The 12,004-nt window shown below is 39.4% G+C and overlaps 1 pseudogene; it reads right to left on the bottom strand.

Moving 5' to 3' along the window:
- Positions 1–582: 582 nt before the first annotated feature.
- Positions 583–8,082, bottom strand: LOC117702343 (TD and POZ domain-containing protein 2-like; annotated as a pseudogene).
- Between the last annotated feature and the right edge of the window lie 3,922 nt (positions 8,083–12,004).

Genomic DNA, 12,004 nt, shown 5'->3' on the forward strand with positions numbered 1-12,004 from the left:
GACAAACTAGCTCTGGCTCCCCTCCTATTTCAAACTGCACTTCTCGCCCCCAGAGTGGGGTCCTGAGGCTTTCCATAGCCCCATGCCTGCAGGGTGCCAGCTTGGAGAGAGTATAGTCAAACTTTCCAAGCCTTCTGTCTCACCAAGTGGCCTTAGCCTCTTGGCAGGGCAGACTCAGGACATGCTTTAATCCAACAACTGGTCTGAGACACATATTACAAACCCATAGTTAAGCTTTTGTGAACAGATACTTTTTTGTGGTCATGGAGAGCAGAGAAGGACTCAGAGCCTCTGAATCACCAGTTACAGGTAAGTTCCTATGAACTGAGTCTTAAAAAACCCAAACAAGACCATCAGCAGGGTAGATGTCAAGTAGAGTGTCCTAGACTCCTGTGCTGCCCTTTCCACATCTGCCATTTTAATATATTACAGCTGTTTTCAATCTGAACCACCATACTGCCTTTTCCCAGATTCAGTGTAAATGCTGCAGCAATAGTATATTCTAACCAGAAGTCTTTGGTTATAACACCAAATGTTGCTGTTGGAAGAAAAGTGTTGGTCATATCTGTCTAGCCCCTAAAATCATTTTAGGCATTTGAGTGAGGGCTTCAAGAAAATACTGTGCAGAAGCCAGGGAGTGGAATGCTTCAGCCACCAAGAGGGGGTTGTGACTCCACCATTGACTTCCACCCTGAAGTCTCAGAGATCTCAGAAGCATGAACTGAAATGAAATCCAGAGCCTGCGACTTCAGCTCCTCTCTGCTGTGGAGGTCAGCCAGGATGAGAGTGTGTGCAGCATTCTCCACTGAGAGGTTCCTGCAGAGGACATCCTCACACATGACCATCAAGCCCTCTACGCCATACTTGTCAGCAGCTGCCAGCACACCAGTGGCCATGGAGTGGCTATGCAGGTATGGTGCCTTCCCAGTGTAGATAAAGTCCATCATCTCCTTGAAGACTTGGGATCCAGGTCATGGATCTCAACTTGATTTGTTAGGCTTTCCTTCATTTCATGTTCAAACATGGCTCTGAAAACTAGAGAGCGAGCTGCTAGGATGGCCTTGTGAGCCCTGAATTCATGGCCAGCCACCAACAGGCAACAGTCTGTGAAGAGAGATTTTTCCCACAACTCCCTTAGGTCATCTGCCAGTGTGTGCCAAGGATCCATGATTGCAGGTGTCATGTTCTTTCCAGGCATGCAAAAGAAGTCTCTTACTATGCCCTACTTGCAGCAGAGGGTGAGCTGGTCTTCAGAGAGAAGCCAATGCTGATGGGAGAGGAGGAGACGTTGGAGAATGAACTTTTTGAATCCCCATTGTTGGTTTTGCAGAAAGCTAGTGATTTTTGTGCTCTTTGTTCTTTGATATTTCTCTCCTTGGGAATTTAAGATCCAGAACTCAAACTTTGCCCAAACTGGTCTCTCTTGACAGCTGAGCAACACCAAGTAAACTGACAGGTAGTCTTTGCTTTCTTCATCGACCCCGTTTGCAAGAACTCTTAAACACCATGTCAATTCGTCATTGGCCTTTAGTGAGAACACTGGGCTTGAAAACTTTCTCTGAATTCCACGAATGCAAAATGAAAAGTTGCTAATGGTCCACACATAACAGAATTTCTGAATGCTGATCTGTGTGGAGCCCCAGCTCTTGGCTTCCAGGTCCTGTCATTTCTGTTGGAGGTTGTTTGGTGGTTAAAGTTGATCTAAAGTTGATCTAAAAAGAAGAACTAGAAATTATTTATTCATTCTGGTGGATTCAGTTATAGATACATTTTAGATTTTAGTTTCAATTTGTCCTAAGTGCTCTCTCCCTCTCCCTCTCTCTCGCTCTCCCTCTCCTCCCTTATCATCCCTATTCAACTCCCTTCCCATGCTCTAAGTAAACTATTCTATACCAAACCTGTCATATGTTTGGTACCTCAGGGGGATGGGATGCCTCAGCATGGGCCTACCAGATAACCAATCCCACCATCACCATAGCTGGTGCTATCAAACAGATCCTCGATTTTTTTTTTTATAAAGCACATTGGTGTTGTGACTCATATTTAACAACTTGCAGGTTCCCAGGTTAACATCTCCCATTGCCACATGAAATTTCCATTCAACAGATTGCAGGATAGAACTACTACCCATTCAAAACATATCAAGTTGGTAAGCTCTCTCTCAGACAGTGGTCAGTGTAAACATTCCCTGGTCCAAGGTAGGGTTGTTGAGCTAGCAGCCACCCTGTGGTGTTCTTGTGGATGTTGACATTCACAGTCTTTATGACTGGCCTCTTTGCTGTATCCTTATCTTAGGACATGTTCCCTTTAGTGAGATTTTCTCTCTCCTCTGTGTCATTTCCTTTTATTACAGCTGTGAAACCTCAGGCCTGGGTAAACCATTCTCCTCACTGCCCACTCAGGTACTGGCCTGAGCTCAGACCTCAATTCAATGCTTGATGTATTGGTGATCTGACCCTTCTGTTGTTTAGTTATTAACTTATCCTCAGGATGCTGATAGGGGTAATTAATAACTGCACTCTCACCCAGAAAGCATATGTCTTCCCAGCCAATCCCAGGTTCTATACTGGGATGTCGCTCATTCTTAAAGGCTTAAAACTTCACAAGCTAAATTTGGCCCCAATATCCACTAAGCAAAAACTCTGCACGGGTGTCAAAAGGTACTTAAAAAAATAAACTTTTACAACTCTCCCTTCTGCCTTCTGGAAAAATTGAAAGATTACTATGTAGGGCCCCGTCCTACCACCCCATCTCTTGCTGCTTTCTTTCTTTGATCTCCCTCCTGCATAAGTGACAAGACTGCTTAGATTGTGGTATGATAACTATTGAGAAACAGTGTTCCCCCATGATTCTGCCATTGCCTCTGCAGCTGCCTCTAGCCTCCTCTCTCCACTTTCACCCTTGCTTTCTTGCTCCCTGCCCAACCCAACCTCATGTGGGCAAAATTCTTGCTATGCTAGAGCAGAGTTGTAGGCACTGCCTCTTACTCCCCGCACCTCCCCAAGGTGCTTGCTCCCTTGCCCTGCTTCATTTCTGCCCTGCTCACACCAGATTGAGCTGCTGCCTATGCTTCTGTGCTCCTGGGGCCTGTTCACCACCACCACTGTAAACTCTCTGGTTTCTTTTCATTCTGTTCTGCATCAGCTCTAAACCAGGTATGGAAGCTCAGTTGCTCCATGCACAGATCAAACCCACTGCTCTGTTCACAGAGATACAGGCCAACTATGGTGAAATCAGAGACCTCTTGCCCACCAGAAAAAAAAAAAAAAAACATGTCCATTTATCTCTATATGTTTGTCCTTTTATATGTTTTTATCTAGTGATATACAGCCATTTCTGCCATTTCAATATGTGACAAATATGTGACATTTCTTTAGTCAGAGCTGTAGCTTTATCACCATCTTGATTAGGGGCAGTCTTATGAGTGTATACCATCTTTTTTGTGGGCAGATAAGGTTTTCCTATGCCTTTGCTTCAGTGCCATCTTAGCTAAGGGAGGTCACATGACTGGCTGTAGCTTCACTGCCATCTTAGTTAATGATAGTCCCATGACCACCCACCATCTTTGTTATGGGCAATTTCTACCTCACTGCCTTATCACCTTAGAACATGCTGACTTAGGGTCTCTGATTTCTATCCTGCCTTGGTAAGTAGTAATTTTAATAGTAATTTAAAGATTTACAACAGTAAAAAGGTTAAAGATCACTGATTTAAGTTAGAGATTGCCTAACTCAGATATGCTTAATATATACTAGCTGTCAGTCTTCTCAGAAATCTGCTAAATGTAACAGTACATGTTTAAGGTTATTAGGACAGACTGAGACTCCCAAGGCATAAGAGTTACAACCCCCCACATTCCCACCAAGGTCTCCAAGAAAATGTAGGCACAGTGACAAGACTGCCAAGATTGTGTTATAAAAACCACTGAGAAACAATGCTTCATTTCCTTGCAGCTGCCAGACATCAGCTTATGCTGTTGTGAAATTGAGGACACCCAGAGTATTAAATGTCTCCTACTGCCTAGGTCAAGGTGAGTCAATTCTCCCATGTTCCTATTCTACAGGGAAAAAAAAGCTTCTTCTCTTCTGGGCATAATTGACACACTGACTCTGCCCAGAGTTGTGATGGAGAACACAGGGACCTAGAAAACTTACTAGGTAGTGGACTATTGACCAACCTCTGTCATTTTAATTAATGATGTCTAGATTTTAATTTATTTTTCTCAAATTTCTGTACATTGACAGCTAAGCAAACTACAGCTAGAAAACAGACCTCTAGCTCTTTCCCCCAAGGTAATTAACCACCTTAATATCTCATTAGTCAATTTGTTAACTAGTTTAGAGTGCCAGATCTTTTACCAAAGACAGATTTGCCTTACTCTCAGGCTTCATGATATAAGATACAGAAGTTCAGATGTAACCTTCACAGATACAACCTTCTGTTACTTCCTGTTCTAAACTCACTTCCCAGTGAATAAATGCTACATATTTCCACCCCTTGTTATGACACTGACCTAACATTAATAATAGAGTTCTTATAAATTAGCCTAACCCTATTAAAACATTCCATTCCATGATCCAATTTTTATAATCACAAGTTTAAATTTTAAGTTTCCTTTGATTGTCCTTAACCCACAGACTAAAAGTGCTTCTTGTGCTAAATCTATACTATCAGCTGTCATAGTTACAAATATAAGTTTCTTTTGTTTGTCTTTTAATTATAGTCTTTAAGGTGTTATTCAGGCTAATCTATATGATCAATTATCATATTCACAAGGTCATCAAATTTTTTAGTTTCTGTTAATTATCTTCAAATATATTCTTCAAAATGTTTCTGATTATACTACATCTATTTATATACATTCAGTCTTCTAGAGAGAAGAAAAAGCCCTTCTTGCTCCTTCTGCTCCATGAAACGTTTTTGTCTTCCCTAAGCTCATCTTAAAGATTGTTCATGCTGTTAACAAATTTCTCTCTTTTGCAAACTTATACTCTCCAATAACACAGTCAGATCTACCTCCCATGGACCAAAGAGACTGAATTTGGGTGAGTACATCTGCCCATCAATAGCCTAAGTTCCCACTTGAGGCCTCTTCTAGAGGGTAGAATTCCTCTTCTGTTCCCTGGGATTGGGACTCATCTCACTTCAAACACCAAGACCTATAGGTTTCAAATGTACACCTACAAAAAGTTCTTTTTCTCCCAAAATGTTCTTAACATTATTCATATATATATATATATATATGTGTGTGTGTGTATACACATGTATATTATATATGTAATATATATTTTATGTAGTCTATATCTATAAAGTATATATTGTATATATGATGTATATATCATATGTATATATAATGTATTTATAGTATACATGTATTATTTTCTACAACTACTACTGCTACTGTTACTACTATTACTACTACATTACTACTACTACTACTACACATACACACACACACACATACACATACACACACAAACATAATGTTTCATCATCTTGTCAGGTCCAGGAGTTTACTGAAAATCAACATGCAAGACAGCTCCAAAGATGCAACCCATATGCTCCAATCTACTCTCATCGACACAGATGCTTCAACTGAACCTGTTCCTTTTATCTAGAGATGGTCCCACAGCCCCTGGATAGCAAGGAAACAGCCAACTCTCTATGATTGGACCAATGTCACAATCCACATTTTCTTGGTTTTCCCAAGACATGTCATTTCAAAATCAGCAAGAAGTAACTAAAGATCATGACAAATCTATTGTTGCTCCACAATTGTCTCTTTCTAGATTTTTCCTTTTCTTTTAAATTAATCAAAAATGAAGAAATGTTATCATTTTTTAGGCTCCACACAAAAGTTACCTGGCAATAGCAAGGTACACCTGACTCACTATGAAAGTGGCTTTTTGCCCCTCTTCACTCTCTTATTCTCTTAATTTCCTACACTTCCTGACCACTTTCTAGCTATGTTCTCTTCCCCCTTGCCCCTGTTTCTCCATGTGTTTCTGGACTGCCTCTTCTCTTCTTTTTCTTTCTATCCGCTCCTCTTCCTCTCTCTTTCTCTTTCTTTTTCTCTTCATCTGCCTCTACTACTTTCTCATTCATACTCAACTCCCCTTCCTATGCTTTAAATAAACTTTGTACTATACCAAAATATCTATATCTATGTCTATCTCTATCTCGAGGTCTATCTCTATCTCTATCTCTATCTCTATCTCTATCTCTATCTCTATCTCTATGATACCAAACTATATATCAAACTCTATTCTATACTGTGGCTGGTACCACAGGGGTTAGGGATGCCTCAGCCTGAACTCTCCTGAGCACCCCTCTAATTCTTACTATACCTGGTTCTAACAAACCTACTCTGGCTCTTATTTCATGAAACACAACAGTTACGATTTCAAACTTTGGATGAGCTTAGAAAATACATTAACATTTCAAGTATACTGTAGTACACTAAGGCTTCAGCTATGCACTCAATCCCCCAAAACCCAGAGGAGACTGGACTCCCAGGAGCTCTAACACATAGGAACATAAGATAATAGGATCATAGGATCTCACAACCTTGGGCACACCAGGATTTTAGGAGCCCAGAAGCAGCCTGATTCCCAGGAACTATCACAACCAGGGTCTCAGGATCACAGGATCACAGAGACAGCTGGACTCTGAGGAGTTCTGACTCAACCAAAATAATAGTACAGCCAGGCTCCAGTCAGAGATAGTGAGTGAAGGTAGCACTAGAAATAACCATATGGTGAAAGGCAAGCACAAGAACATAAGCAACAGAAATCAAGGTTATTTGGCATCATCAGAAACTAGTTCTGCCACCATAGCAAGACCTGAATACCCAATGACACCAGAAAAGCAAGATTCAGGTTTAAAATCACTTCTCATGATAGTGATAGAAGACTTTAAGAAGGATATAAATAACTTCTTCAAAGAAATTATTAACTTCTTCAAAGAAATACATGTAAACAGGTAGAAGCCCTTTAAAAAGAAATACAAAAATCCCTTAAAGAGTTACAAAAAAACCACAACCAAACAGGTGAAGAAATTGAACAAAACTATTCAGAACATAAAAATGGAAGTAGAAACAATGAAGAAATCACAAAGGGAGACTACCCAGGAGATAGAAAATCTAGGAAAGAGATCAGAAGTCATGGTGATGCGAGCATCACCAACAGAATACAAGAGATAGAAGAAGAGTGTTGACAACCACACTGCCCCACGTTTTGGGGCTAAGTGCTCTGGTCAAGAAAGAGAGTGTGGAATGGAGGGGGAAGAGACACGAGGAATGGAGACAAGACAGGGTGTGATTCCAAGTCTCATTTCTCTGTTTATTGTCTCTCTTATTGTCTCCTCTCTCTTAGTGTCTCCTCTTATTGTCTCTCTCCTTGCAAGAAAATCCTGGGTATTTATAAACACAAGCAGAGGAACACAGCTGAAGACACTTTACCATGTGCACCATGCAGCTGGGGTCACTAAACAGCAGAACAAGGTATGTGAGATAAGCAAGATATTTATCAGAGTGTGCTCAGCTGTTGTAGGCTGTTGAAAACAAATCTCTTGTCAGGGTATATGGCTGCAAATTTGATAGCTGCTTTCTGCTAAAAGTCAGCTCCCAACAGAAGAGAATCTCAGGTGCAGAAGATACCATAGAAAACATTCCTACAACTGTCAAAGAAAATAGAAAATGCAAAAACTCCTTAGCCCAAAAACATCCAAAAATCCAGAACACAATGAAAGGACCAAACCTAAGGATAATAGGTATAGAAGAAAGCAAAAATTCCCAACTTAAAGGACCAGTAAATATCTTCAACAAAATTATAAAAGAAAACTTCTCTAACCTAAAGAAAGAGATGCCATGAACATACAAGAAGCCTACAGAACTCCAAATGAACTAGATCAGAAAAGAAATACACCCCATGTCACATAATAATCAAAACTCCAAATGCACAAAACAAAGAAAGAATATTAAAAGCAGTAAGGGAAAAGGTCAAGTAACATATAAAGGCAGACCTATCAGAATTACACTAGACTTCTCACCAGAGACTATAAAAGCCAGAAGACCCGGGACATATGTCATACCGACCCTAAGAGAACACAAATGGCAGCCTAGGCTACTATACCCAGCAAAACTCTCAATTACCATACATGGAGAAACCAAGATATTCCGTGACAAAACCAAATTTACACAGTATCTTTCCAAAATCCAGCCCTACAAAAAATAATCGAGGGAAACATGGAGGGAAATTTTACCCTAGAAAAAGCAAGAAAGTAATCTTCCAACAAACCAAAAGAAGATAGCCAGACAAACATAACTCCACCACTAACAACAACAACAAAACCCAAACAAATCAAAAATACAAGGAAGCAACAATCACTTCTCCTTAATATCTCTTACCATCAATGGAATCATTTCCTCAGTAAAAAGACATACACTAATGTACTGGATACATAAACAGGACCCAACATTTTGCTGCATACAAGAAACACACCTCAGTGACAAAGACAGATACTACCTCAGAGTAAAGGGCTGGAAAACAATTTTCCAAGCAAACGGTCCTAAGAAACAAGCTGGAGTAGCCATTCTAATAGTGAATTAAATTGGACTTTCAACCAGAAGTTATCAAGAAATATAAGAATGGACACTTTATACTCATCAAAGGAAAAATCTACCAAGATAAAATCAATTCTGAACATCTATGCACCAAATTCAAGGTCACCTACATTCATAAAAGAAACTTTGCGAAAGCTCAAAGTGCTTCCCATAATTTCAGTTAACTCGGAGTCACTCTGGATTTCTGAAGGGTTTGAAGACCTATAGTCTCATAGCCAAGCCTGGCTATTTATTTTGAGAGAAAAGATCTGAGTGGATGGTTTTCAGCTGACATTCATTTTAAAGCCAAGAAAAAAGCCAGGTTCAAAACTAAGTGATTTAGTTAGGAGAGATAACAGAGTTTCTGGTTAGTCAACAAAATGATGGACTGAGTATTAGAACTATCTTGTACCTCACTGGTACAATTATGAATAAGTATGCTCTAATTGTATTTTGAGAAAAAAGTTTTATTTTAACAGGAAGGGTGATATGTAGGAGGAGCTAAGGGGGAAGGAGTACTGAGAGGAAAAGATGGATTAAGGAGAGAAGATGAAAGAGAGGAGAAGCTAGGTGATGAGAGAGAAAAAGAGAGAGAAAGAGAGGGGGCATGGAGGCAGATGTTCACGTGTCTCCACCAGTCAAAGATAGTTTATATATCTAGGTTGGGTATTGGGTTACACTTCTGATTGAGCATTACCAAACTTATAAAGCCTTTGACTAACATTAAAAAATTGTATAAAAGCAAAAAGGAAAAGGGGGCATGGGATAGGGGTTTTATAGGGAGGGGAAATGGGGAAAGGGGATGGCATCTGAAATGTAAATAAAATATATACAAAAAGGAAAAAAAAGAATTTAATGTGAATGAGGACACACCATACAAAAGCTCATGGGGCAGAATGAAAGCAGTGCTAAGAGGAAAACTCATAGCTCTAAGTGCCTACAAAAAGGAACTGAAGAGAGCACACTAGGAGCTTGACAGGTCACATGAAAGCTCTAGAAAAAAAATAAGCACATGCACCCAAGGAGTAGATGGCAGGAAACACTCAAACTCAGGGATGAAATCAACCAAGTGGAAACAAAAAGAACTATACAAAGTATCAACAAAACCAGGAGCTGGTTCTTTGAGAAAGTCAACAAGATAGATAAACCCTCAGCCAGACTAAGCAGAGGGTACAGAGACAGTATCCAAATTAATAAAATCAGAACTGAAAAGGGAGACATAACAACAGAAACTGACAAAATTAAAAAATCATCAGATCCTACTACAAAAGCCTATACTCAACACAACTGGAAAATCTGGATAAAATGGACAATTTTCTAGACAAATACCAGACACCAAAGTTAAATCAGGATCTGATAAACCATCTAAATAGTTCTATTACCCCCAAAGAAACAGCAGCAGTCATGAAAAGTCTCCAACCCAAGGGAAAAAAAAAGCCCAGCACCAGATGGTTTTAGTGCAGAATTATATCAGACCTTCAAGAAGACTTTATACCAATACCAATTCTCTACAAACTATTCCACAAAATAGAAACAGAAGGAACACTACCCAATTCTTTCTATGAAGCAAATTATGCTCATACCTAAACAACACAAACACCCAACAATGAAGGAGAATTTCAGACCAATCTCCCCTATGAATATCGATGCAAAAATACCCAATAAAATTGTCGCAAACTAAATCTAAGAACACATCAAACCATCACCCACCATGATCATGTAGGCTTTATCCCAGGAAAGCAGGGATGGTTCAATATTCAGAAATCCATCAACATAATCCACTATATAAACAAATTCCTTGGGGGGGAAACACATGATCATCTCACTAGATGCTGAGAAAGCATTTGAAAAATTCAACACCCCTTCATGGTAAAAGTCTTGGAAAGAACAGGTATCCAAGGCACATATGTACACATGGTAAAAGCAATATACAGCAAACCAGTAGCCAACATCAAACTAAATGCAGAGAAACTTGAAGCAATCCCACTAAAATCAGGGACTAGACAAGGCTGCCCACTCTCTCCCTATCTATTAAATATAGTACTCGAATTCCTTGCCAGAGCAATTAGACAAAAGGAGATCAAAGAGATCCAAATAGGAAAGAAAGAAGTAAAAATTTCACTATTTGCAGATATGATACTATACTTAACTGGTCCCAAAACTTCCACTAGAGAACTCCTAACCTTAATAAACAACTTCAGCAAAGTGGCTGGATATAAAAATCAACTCAAACAAATCAGTAGCCTTACTTTACTTAAAGGATAAGCAGGCTGAGAAAGAAATCTGAGAAATGACACCCTTCACAATAGTCATAAATAATATAAAACACCTTGGTGTCAATCTAACCAAGCAAGCAACAGATCTGTATGACAAGAACTTCAAGTTCCTGAAAAAATCAAAGACCTCAGGAGATGGAAAGATCTCCCATGCTCATGGATTGGGAGGATTAATATAGTAAAAATGGCCATCATTCCAAGAGCAATCTACAGATTTACTGCAATCCCCATCATAATTCCAACTCAGTTCTTCACAGAGATAGAAAGAGCAATTCTCAAATTCACTTGGAATAGTAAAAAACCCAGGACAGTGAAAACTACTCTCAACAATAAAAGAACATCTGTGGGAATCACCATCCCTGACATCAAGCTGTACTAAAGAGCAGTAGTGATAAAAAGTACATGGTATTGGTACAGAGATTAGGCAAAAAGATCAATGGAATAGAATTGAAGACCTAAAATGAACTCATGTACCTATACTCACTTGATCTTTAACAAAGGAGCTAAAACCATTCAGTGGAAAAAAGACAGCATTTTCAACAGGTGGTGCTCGTTCAACTGAAGGACAACATATAGAAAAATGCAAATTGATACATTCTTATCTCCTTGTACAAAACTCAAGTCCAAAGGGATCAAAGACTTCCATATAAAACTGGACACACTGAAACTAATAGAAGAAAAAGTGGGGAAAAACCTCGAACACATGGGCACAGAGGAAAAGTTCCTGAACGGGACACCAGTGGCTTATTTTCTAAGATCATGAATTGACAAATGGGACCTCATAAAATTGCAAAGCTTCTGTCAATAGGACAAATTGGCCAACAACAGATTGGGAAAAGATCTTTACCAATCCTACATCAGATAGAGGGCTAATATCCAAAATTTACAAAGCACTCAAGAAATTAGACTCCAGGCAGTCAAAAAACCCTATTAAAAATGGGGTACAGAGTTAAACAAAGAATTCTCTACTGAGGAATATCGGATGGCTGTGAGGCACCTAAAGAAATGTTCAACATCCTTAGTCATCTGGGAAATGCAAATCAAAACAACCCTGAGATTCCACCTCATACCAATCAGAATGGCTAAGATCAAAAATTCAGATGACAGAAAATGCTGGCAAGGATGT

This window comes from Arvicanthis niloticus, unplaced genomic scaffold (assembly GCF_011762505.2).
Source record: "Arvicanthis niloticus isolate mArvNil1 unplaced genomic scaffold, mArvNil1.pat.X pat_scaffold_70_arrow_ctg1, whole genome shotgun sequence".
Classification (NCBI taxonomy): domain Eukaryota; kingdom Metazoa; phylum Chordata; class Mammalia; order Rodentia; family Muridae; genus Arvicanthis; species Arvicanthis niloticus.